The sequence below is a fragment of the Lactuca saligna genome, chromosome 3 (assembly GCF_052625555.1).
Source record: "Lactuca saligna cultivar CGN05327 chromosome 3, ASM5262555v1, whole genome shotgun sequence".
NCBI classification, from domain to species: Eukaryota; Viridiplantae; Streptophyta; class Magnoliopsida; order Asterales; family Asteraceae; genus Lactuca; species Lactuca saligna.
Genome location: NC_136419.1, coordinates 53392534 through 53402077, shown reverse-complemented (window position 1 = coordinate 53402077; position 9544 = coordinate 53392534). Strand labels below are relative to the sequence as shown.

The 9544-nt window shown below is 34.2% G+C and overlaps 1 pseudogene across 1 annotated transcript; it reads right to left on the bottom strand.

Annotated features, from left to right (window-relative positions):
* Positions 1-667: 667 nt before the first annotated feature.
* Positions 668-2448, bottom strand: LOC145036579 (LEAF RUST 10 DISEASE-RESISTANCE LOCUS RECEPTOR-LIKE PROTEIN KINASE-like 2.4 pseudogene; annotated as a pseudogene). The gene is made up of 2 exons (XR_013678481.1): positions 2017-2448; positions 668-1921 (listed from the first exon to the last, which is right to left on the bottom strand). The product of XR_013678481.1 is annotated as an LEAF RUST 10 DISEASE-RESISTANCE LOCUS RECEPTOR-LIKE PROTEIN KINASE-like 2.4 pseudogene (transcript).
* Between the last annotated feature and the right edge of the window lie 7096 nt (positions 2449-9544).

Here is a 9544-nt window from a genome sequence, read left to right as displayed (position 1 = left end):
GGGGGGATATTGTCATAATCCAGATTTCGTTGAATGTTTTATTGACTGTTTTACCAAGTCTAGGAGGTTGAATAATTCAAATCTATGTTAGCTGTAGTTTTCTGGTCATGGGTAGATACGAGAGATTGTTTCCTTGTTTTATGGGATTTTCTTATTTCAAATAGGTAATGTGCTCTCCTTTTTCTCTTTTATGAATAAAACTACTGAATAAATCTTGTGTCTTCAGGGTAAAAGCCTTCAGTGTTCAATGCCATTAGAAGCCATTCTTATTAGCCTTCTACCAACATTTGATAACTTTTTACAAAAAAATTGATATGTATCTACAATGATATAGAAAAGCATCAAGTAGTTAACTTCTAGTTTAATTTAATGAGGAGTACTTTCCATTGACAAATTGATCCTGCTGCTACACCAACACAATCTTAGAGATATAGTAATTGCTTATAAGGTAAATTAGCATCCTTTCATCTTGATGTGGTATACTATGCATACAATCTTGCACTTAAAAAAAGTTAATGATTGAAGTTGTATTATGAACTTATAATCATATCCATACCAAGATATGTGTGCCCTTGAACCACAAATCGACAGAAACTATTTATGGTAAAGAAAATGTGGAAATATAAACAGTGCAATGAAGAAGTAAGAAATAAACCAAAATCGTCAATAAATTTTCAATTATGAATGAATTTTCAAACCTTCTACCTTATTACATGACACTCACTATATATAATAATTGCTAATAGGCTTGGGTATTTTGTGCACCACAAGTCCCCAGGTACAAATCTATGATATATAACCACATGAAAATATATTTGAGTAAATGAGCAACGATGATGATTTAGTTAATCTGTAATTGAGGAAGCATCCAACCTTGATGGAGAAGACAAATAAGGTTTTGGAGGAATTTCTAATGATGCCAAGTCCCCTTCTAACATTTCCAACGCCTTCATGATTGTTGGTCGGTTAACGGGATTAGTTTGTATGCACCACAAGCCCACTATTATCATTTTTCTTGCCATCTCATTTTCTTCATTGCTCATACTCCTATGTAGTCCAAGTTCTTCATCAAATTCAAGCTTTTTGTAGATCCAATGAGGAAAGTATATTTCACTTGTATGATCAACCTCTGCCTCAATATTTTTCCTCCATCCAACCATTTCCAAAATCATCATCCCATAACTATAAACATCTGATTTATGAGATACCTGCCCGAAATTTCTAGAATAAACTTCCGGAGCAATATATCCTGGTGTTCCTCTCATATGTGACATTGATATCATGCTTCTATTATCGGGGAATAGTTTAGCAAGCCCAAAGTCAGATATCTTGGGAGAAAAATCTTGATCCAAAAGTATATTATGGGGTTTTATGTCGAAATGCAAGATCCATGTGTTGCAACCAATATGCAAGTATTCTAATCCCCGAGCAATCCCCACAGCAATCTCATGCAACTTTTTCCACCCAAGTTGGCTATTATCTGAAGAAGCTTGGTCATGTATGAACTTCTCAAGTGATCCATTAGGCATAAACTCATAGATCAATGCTCTTTTATGGCCCTCGAAGCAAAATCCCACAAGACTTACGATATTTACATGGGAAGTCTTGCCAACACTTGCAACTTCGTTTATAAAATCTTAGCCTTTACCTTTTAATTCGCTTAAAATCTTCACGGCCACTAGGTTTCCGTTACTTAGCACCCCTCTATACACGGACCCAAAGCCGCCTTGTCCTACTTTGACTTCAAAAGTGTTTGTCATCTTCTTTATTTGCAAATAAGAGTACCTTTTTGCGAGAAACTCATGATTTTTTAGAAAATTTTCCACATTAACGTAGCTCTGAGTACTTCTTCTCCTTTTGAATTTCCTTATGAAGCATAACATTATCACAACCAATATTGTCCCTAATCCTATACAAAGAGCTGCAATAAATAATGATTTAAAAGCCTTAAATTAGTTACTGTTGAAACTGAAAAGCTAAGTCGGGTGAACAAAAGGTGTGTATGTAATGACTTACCCGTGACAAGAATCACTGATGATTTTTTTTTGTTCCTACATGGACAAAAACCCAGTCAAGCTATCATATTTTAATAAAACTTAACATATTAATTAGCTGTTGATTATATATTTTAAATTTAAATTGTTATCACCTTAACTCAAATTTATTAGCTTTATGTGTTCATCATTTTGTATGGTGCCTTATGAACACTAGACACCTCGCAACCCTCGTAGGAATAGTTAACCTTTTGACTTTAGGAATGTGGCCACAAATTTTTTGGTTTTAAAACATAGGCCGTAAACATTTTGGTTTTAGGATTTTGGCCAAGACTTTTGTATGTTGTCAGGTTTGGTCTCTGTATAAGAAATAAATCCAAAAAATTGACCCTATAATTTTTATAATTTTCAGTCAATTTGCAGTTTTTCTTACAGAAATGATCCACATTTAAAAAAAAAATACAAAACCGTCACTTTACAATAAAAAATTTATAGATTACAGAAATGGTTGTATGTTTAAAAAAATTGCAAAAAATGTCTACCACAGAAAAGTTACATATTACATCTCCGCAAAGCGGGGTTATTTAATATATTTTAGAAGGCAATATCAATGGATGTTTCTATGGACAATTTGCATCATTTTTGTAAAATACTATTTTTTACCCTCTATTTTTTCCAATACTTTGTAAAATGGTAAAATTGCAGAAAATGTCTCTATCATAGAAAAGTTACATATTAGGCTGGAGGGAGTGGTGCCACCGAAACCGCACTCTCTCCCCCGCCACATCAGCGTCATGTCACCTTTTACCACTTAAGTGTGGTTTCTTGCCACACTTTTCATTTTTTTTTATTTTTTTTAAGTATTTTAATTTAATAAAACTTCTTTTTTTTTTAACTAATTTAATTTAATATACCTTCTATTTTAATAAAAAAACATAATTCTTCATTACTTGAAAATAAAAAAAAAACAGTATATTGCGTTACCAAAAAAAAAAAACACACACACACATGACATTTAAATAACCCTAGAAACTTAAAAAACATAAAGAAAATAACTAAAGGAAACTACATAAAGTCGTTCTCCGAGAACTCATCTTCGGGGTCATCCGGTGGATCCAAATTAAGGTTAATGTTTTGAACCCCGTAAATGTGTTCCACCAAGTCATTGCGAAGATTGTGAAATGTTTCGGTGCAACGTATCTCTGCTCTCCTGTTTATATACTCTTCGCCACCAATTTCTATTGGTTGTGTCTCTGGTATGATTTCTTCCTCGTCAAACGCACATATCGCTCTTCCTTCGTCTTCAATAATCATGTTATGCAATATAATACATGTATACATGATTTCTTGAAGTTTTTCCTCGCCCAAATAAGCTGCTGGTTTTTTCAATATGAACCACCGTTTCTTCAGAGCTCCAAAAGCACGCTCAACATCCTTTCTAGCTCTTTCTTGAGCTCTCTTGAATTTCTTTCGTCTAGAACCATGCGGAGCTGAAAACGATTTAACAAACACAGCATACTCAGGATAGATTCCATCGACCAGATAATAACCATACTTATATGGCGTTCCATGCACTTGAAAAGAAGAATCTGGTGCGGATCCATCGTATATGTTGTTAAATATTGGTGAACGGTTAAGAATGTTGATGTCGTTAATCGAACCAGGAGAACCAAAAAAAGCATGCCAAATCCACATATCTTGTGATGCAACTGCCTCAAGTATTACCGTTGGGTGACCATGATCACCTCGGGTAAATTGCCCATGATATGCTGTAAGGCAATTTTCCCATGCCCAATGGAGACAATCTAAGCTTCCTAGCATTCCAGGAAATCCATGCACACTAGCATGATGAGCTTGCAATTGCAAGATGTCATTACGTGTAGGCTTACGTAAATATTTTGGACCATAAAACTGAATGACAGTTTTGCAGAAAAAATGGAGACTGTCTCATGCTATCCTAGCAGACATCCTAAAACTTTCGTCTAACGCATCAGGCGGAATGCCATATGCTAACTGACGAAGTGCCGTCGTGCATTTTTGTAACAGAGTGAAACTGGGTGTACCTCTAGCATCGTGGTGTTGTTGGAAAAAACTGCACTCCCTCGTTACATCTTCAACTATACGTTCGAATAAACCTTTGAGCATTCTGAAGTGCCTACGAAAATAATACCCTTGGTAAGTGGCATTCTCTGCAAAATAGTCTTGTACCAAACGTTGGTTGACTTCTTCACGATTTCTGTAAATGTATCTTCGTGTTCTCTGTTGAGAACTTGCAGCTGCGTTGTTACATACAACGTTGTATGTTTATTCCGCCATTTGAACACACGCAATAGCGGTATCAAAAATAGTCTGAAATTCTTCAGAAGATGAAGAAGATGATATTTTTGGGAGAGTAGTGATTTAAAAAAAAATATATTTTTTGAGAGATAGAGAAGATTATGTTGTGAATAAAAAAGTTAAGTTGATATGTGTATATATAGGAAAGAAAAAGAAAAAAAAAGGAAAAAAAAAACAAAAGAATCTTTCAATTTCAACGGTCAAAATGACCAGCCAATCAGAATACGCGGTCTTGAGGGGCCGCACCGCGGTTTAGACCGCAGCAAACCGCACCCTAGGGGCGGCGTTCTATGCTGAGTTGGCATGGAAGCGCGGTCTCAAGCCGCACCACACCGAGAAGTCTTACATCTCCTGCAAAGCAGGGTAATTTAATATATTTTAAAAGGCAATGTCAATGGATGTTTCCACTGACAATTTGCACTATTTTTGTAAAATGATATTTTTTACCCTCCATTTTTCCAATACTTCGTAAAATGGTATTTTCCACCTATAAAATATCATTTTCACTTTGAAATTTGTAAAATGTCACTTTTATCAACTCTATTTTTCAAATTTTTGTGTTTAGCCCTCGTAGTATATATATATTTAAGTTTGTCTACGTTTGTAATTTTTTTTACGTTTTCATGCTTATTGTTATGTACGCTTCTTATGTATAATTCAAGTCACATATAATGTGTTTTCTATTGTCTGGACTTTTGTTCGTTAACTTAAAAAACATTTATTCAATTATGCTTATGTACGTTGTAAATTCGATTTTCTTTACGTTTCGATGTAAATTTATGTGTACATTTTTATGCTTATTTTTAGGTATGTTTTCTACATATGATTTTGGTCACATATAATCATACTTTTTCATAGGACGACATAAATTGAAGTTAGTCATGTAAACCCAAAATCATAGCATGATGTACCAAAAAGTCCCTAAAACCAAACATCTATCGACTAAGGATGAACACGTTTGCGACTCCGACAAAGCGGGGAGGGGTCAACTTCTAGTTAGAAATAAATACTTAAATAAGTAGTTTATACATTTCAAAACTATATTATGTGCATAGAAATCAGGTAAACACAAGAAAGGAAATAATTAAAAAATAAAATGTGACCTATCATTTATCAATATTAAAAAAAAATATATGAAAAACAAGGGAAAAACTTAAAAACCTATTTTGTGATTCTGGAATAACCTGAAACACGGTCCGGTCAATAGTATTTTTAAAATCCGATTGAATTGAAGCAGTAAACTAACATTGGTTTTATGTTTATTTTTAAATCAAAACGAACCAGTCGGTTTTTACAAACAACAAGTTGAATCGATTGAGCATGTTAAATTGAATAAAAAGACTTGAAAATAAAACATTTTGCATAACAAAAGTTGGTGGTCTTTTTACATCTATTTAGACTTCTCTTAAATTAAATAAAAACACATGATAAATGTTATGAAGTTTTTTGATACGTGTGTATTCATATAAAATTAAAATTTTGTTTCGATATTATATTATATTTAATTTTTAATATATATGGATTGATGTAAAACTTATGAATATATTTTTTCTTAATTTATTTGGTGTGATCTATAATTAGTTTTGGTATGTATTTCTAATGTTTGAACTTATGTATATAGGAAATTAAAAAGAAAATAGAAAAAAATAATAATAATAGAAACCGGGTTAACCTGCCAATTGACCCGATTAAAACGATAATCGGTGATCATATTTGTTCAATTAAAAAAATAATTTTTAAACATCCGTTAAAACATGATATAGCATTGCTAAATTGAAAAGTAAAATAATGTCGTAAAGTGAGCATATAACAGTGGCCGGTGGGTGATGCATTATTGTTTGTGAGGTGAGTTTTATTTATGTTTTTTATTTATCTTATATAAAACAAAATATTTTAACTTTTTTTTTTATACTAGTATCACATTCCTTCGTTATTTATTAGTCGTATGTGATGTGATGTGAAATTGAGACAAGTTGACTTTATACCAAAAATGAAAGTTCTTACCAGTCCGGCAACTCACCATATGGGGCCTATCGCGACAAAAACAACGAAATCCGAAAGTCATCTGATTGAACCCACACCTACCACCGCTGCTCTCACAAACACCACAATCCGCCGCAAGCCAATGCAACACGAACCCCCTTTCCACTACCTCCAGGTAGTTATCACCGTCAACGACCTGACTCCTCCCTTCTTCGCCACTCAATTCTACCAGCGTCTCCACAACCTTACGACCATACCCACAACTTCTCGTTACATTTCTCAAATTCATATCATTAGCAAGCATCACCACCTCATTACTTTCCTCACAGGATCGTATTCTATACCTTTCCAGATTCACCGGCAATACACTCGAGCAGTTCGAAATCAAAATGAGTTTCGTAGTAGAAACATTGTCTATCCGGAATCGGTTAGCTTCAAGCGTTATGTTCCTGATCTTCGAGGGACAGGATTCAGTTTGATTCGGCAAAATCGTGGCGTCTTGGAGACGGAGGGAGCTGTTTTTATATTGAATATCTTTAACAATGAAGTCGTTTTCTGCGATCCGAAGAATTGAGGAGCCATTGCTGCAGCGGAGCTCAAATCCAGGGTAACCACAAGAGGAATCATGTAGTCCGTTGATGAAAAATGGAAAACTAACTTTAAGCCCATCTCCACAGTCTTTTGCAACACAAGCTTCGTAGCTGGGATCCAAACTGAGCGATTGGTTAAGAAGTAGGAAGATGGTGAAGACAAGGGTGTGTTTTTTCATAATCTTGTAAGAGATCTACACAGATGTTTTGTCCGAATCTCGATAGATAGATGGGGGTATGATGGAAGTTTGGTTTAATGAGGAATGAATATATCGGGCCGTTCGTGGTTGTGCGTTTTCACTTTTTGACTTTAATTTTTTTTTGACTTGAAAACAATTTATGGATAGTTTTAACACACGCTAGTAGGTTTTTTTTGAATGACATGTATTGTCGTAATGACTATAGATGACTACAAATGTTTATCATTGAAATCATAATCTTCTTTTTTTCCCTTTGTATTTCCTTCCTTAGCTACATGCTTCTCGTTGGGCTTTTCTACTTATATCAATATATTTACCGTTTCCAAAAAAATTAAAATTATCGTCATATGGAATAAACGATAGGCATTTGTCCATCGTAAATTAACGACATACATTTATGATATACAAATACAACTATTCATTATATATAATGATAAAAAGCTAAAGCAGGTTGTTTTTGTTTCATTTAGACACTAAAGTACGACGTAGATTATTGTACGTTGTCTTGTGAATTTTCACAAAATATATTGTTAACAACACGCATTTATGTCTGTCATAAATCAGATGCGTGTCACAATCCGTATGTCATTATAGTTTCTTTTTCTTGTAGTGGCATATCTATACTTATATAGATGTTTGGGTGATTGGTGAAAATTTTGCATACGAGTATTTAATAGTATTTAAGCAGATTAAGAACTAAATCTAGAGAAAAAAAAAACTCTTTTTAGAGAGTAAATTTTGGTATGTGTTTTCAAAATGAAAAAGGGCTCTCAATTTATACAAGAAAAAGAAAAAAGGGTTGTGAATTTATACAAGAAAATGAAGAATGAGAGTTACAAAGTTGATTAGGTCATAACTGAACATAACAACCTCATGTTGATATGGAAAACTATCAATATTAAATCTCTTTATGCCCTTCAAGCAAAACAAAAGTAGTGATGTGAAGCTTGGATCCTAAGTATGAGAACTAGGCAAACAAAAGACCTTTTGTTAATATACAATTGAGTCATGGTAGGAACATGAGAAACATCAGGCATCCTTATATAACCATGTCTCAGATGAAATGGATAACAATCTCAATATGTTTTCAAATTACCTACCAAATAGGTGATGCTAAAACTATCACACCATAGAGTCAACGTACAAGGAAGGGTTAGGAAAAGCTCATGCAGAAAAGTCAGCTAACATATATAAGTACACGTTGATGTAAATACCTGATACTCGAAATAGATACTAGATTTAGCAACAACATATTTCCTTTATACTCTAACCAATCAAATTCAGCCCAAGAAAACACAAAATCTAGTAATGAAATGTCAATCATTAGGACAACCGACCCGATGCGTTTCTAGGCTAGACATTAATGATGATATACTATTTTAGGTTAATCTTTGTAACTTATTTTGAAATAATAAAGATGTATTATTAGAGTATTATGTGCTTATATTTAATTATTATGATTTAATAAATTAAAGATTCCGGAGATATAAAGAATACCGAAATCCAAGTTATAACGAAGAAGTTATGACATGTCGAAGTTTCGTGACAGAACCGGCACGACGCTGTGTGACGTAAAAAGTGAATTTACGATAAAGTGATTTTTAGCCTTAGCGATGTAAATGAAAGTCGTAGTATACGTTAAACCGAGAGTGTGTATAAAAAGAATGTCCAAATCTGACTTTGTATGAGAAGTTATGAATTTTCTAAGATTTGGTATAGCAGTATGCAGCCCGAAAATCGAATTTTAGACCGAGCGATTTTTAGCCGACACAACGTAAACGACAATTAAAGATCATGTTGATAGTAGTTCAATGGTAAATAGACAGACGAAAACGGACGTCGGATGAAGAAGTTATGAATTTTTAACGGACTTTTCCTGTCACAGTCTGTTAAAATACAACGTTAAAAATAAAATCAAAACTAGCCAACGGAGTCTAAATGAAAGTTGTAGAGCATAATTTCACCTACGTGTGGATATAAAGAACGTAAAAAACGGAGCATGCATGTGAAAGATATGAATTTTTGAAGTTTCAAGCGCAAACTTCGAAACTGGAAGAACGCCCAACGTACCAAGAGGTACGCTTAGCGTATATATGTATACCCAACGCACGACATATGTACGCTCATCTTACTATTGTGTTCACGGTTCGAAATTGGCCACGTAGCCCTACTCCATTTCATGGTGTACACGTATTCATAGCCTTGACGCGTCCGAGATAATCCCTTTGTACGCCCAGCGTACTGGTTGGTGAAGAAGTACGCCCCGCGTACCATGATGTTACACCCAGCGTAAAGGTTGGTAAAGAAGTACGCCCCGCGTACCAGGTCAGTTACGCCCAACATCGCTCGAGGGTTCAACCACTATAAATAGTGAGCGAGGCCATCCAAATTTATGTTACAAACTTTCATTCTCTCACCCTATACTTTCTTGTATGTTACA